Source organism: Drosophila serrata, unplaced genomic scaffold, assembly GCF_035046125.1.
Source record: "Drosophila serrata isolate PLE 108 unplaced genomic scaffold, ASM3504612v1 contig_55, whole genome shotgun sequence".
NCBI lineage: Eukaryota > Metazoa > Arthropoda > Insecta > Diptera > Drosophilidae > Drosophila > Drosophila serrata.
The window spans coordinates 58,755-60,427 of NW_028256953.1; the positions used below are offsets into that span (position 1 = coordinate 58,755).

The 1,673-nt window shown below is 31.4% G+C and overlaps 1 long non-coding RNA gene across 1 annotated transcript; it reads right to left on the bottom strand.

The window, feature by feature from the left end:
• Positions 1-634: 634 nt before the first annotated feature.
• LOC147644949 (uncharacterized) lies at positions 635-1,335 on the bottom strand. Its single transcript, XR_015272583.1, has 2 exons — positions 1,033-1,335; positions 635-970 (listed from the first exon to the last, which is right to left on the bottom strand). It is a non-coding gene; the product is annotated as an uncharacterized LOC147644949 (long non-coding RNA).
• Between the last annotated feature and the right edge of the window lie 338 nt (positions 1,336-1,673).

Below are 1,673 nucleotides of genomic sequence, written 5' to 3' on the forward strand. Positions count from 1 at the left end.
TCATTAAAAGTTCTCCCTGCAGTACCTGTCATCAGTAATTCATCAACGTTTCATCAACAGCGAAGGGGGTGCTGTTGATGATTCATCGATGACAGCCCATACAAACTGTTGATGAATTTAACATGGGCATGTCCTAGGCTGTCATCAATAGAAATTCATCAACAATAAATCGATGATTCATCATCAATTCATCGATGTATTGTTGATGACACATCGATGAAACATCGATGTTTCATCAACAATTCATCGATGTTTCATCATCAATTCATCGATGTTTCATTAACAATTCATCATCAATTCATCGATGTATTGTTGATGACACATCGATGAAACATTGATGAAACATCGATGATACATCAATGAAACATCGATGATACATCGATGAAACATCGATGATACATCGATGAAACATCGATGATACATCGATGAAACATCGATGATACATCGATGAAACATCGATGATACATCGATGAAACATCGATGAAACATCGATGATACATCGATGAAACATCGATGAAACATCGATGATACATCGATGAAACATCGATGATACATCGATGAAACATCGATGTTTCATCAACAATTCATCGATGTGTCATCAATAATAAATTAATTAAAAAACATAAATAAGGGATTTCATATTTCAATTCATTCACTTTTATTATATCCTCTTAAAAACTAACATAATAAAATTAAAATTATACATAAAATAATACAAATAATCAAATTAAAAATATTTCTTATAATAATACAAAATAAATTTTAAAAAATAATAATACAATAATAATAATTATAATAATTAACATTAAAAATTAAATATTAATGTATTGAAAAACGCTCGGACCACATTCTAACACGTCTTCATCCCTTTTCCTTTTTTTATGTTGCGCCTCCAAATTTTTTGCGCAAGGAAGGCTTTTATTTAAACGGTTGGCAAGCGGCTCCGTTGCATCAACTTGACTTATTGCATCTGAAAAGGAAAATTTGGAAAATAAATTGATATCAAAATCTAAAAAAAAAATACATAATTACCTAAGAGTGCAGAGTAGAACTTCTTATGGTCTCGAAGCCTTTTCTTACACTTCGCACCATCGATGTATCACAATAGCTGCATGCAGACACGAAGTGGGAGGACGGGAAGATGTACTCAAAATAGAAGACAGAATTGATACGAAAGTAAACTTTTTTTAAATCTTTACATAAAAACTCACCTGATATATAATTTCAATTATTGAAAACTAAACAGAATATTTATATATGTATGTAAAAATTTTTTTTTATTTGGCCTGCGCAGTGCGCACACTTCTCACTTAGTTCACTGTTTAACTGCAAGTGAAAACACGAATAAGCAATAGAAAAAAAGGACTGTGCCTCCAACAACAGAACGAACCACGATTCGGAAAAACGGATCCTCAAGTCCGTTTTTTTTCTCTTATTGTTCGTTTCGTTTCACAAAGTCCCGTTTGGCTATCTTGTGTCCGAGTGTTTTGCTTCCTTGTAAACAGGGTATAAAGGATATATCCGACGAGGCAACAAGTTACTTAAATTGTTATTGCAGCTCAAACAATTTTGTTCGATATGCAATTATTTTTTCATTCGCGTTTTATATTTAAAGAATATTTATTCCTAATACCATCATTATAATTGTTAATGATAATATATTATACACATAA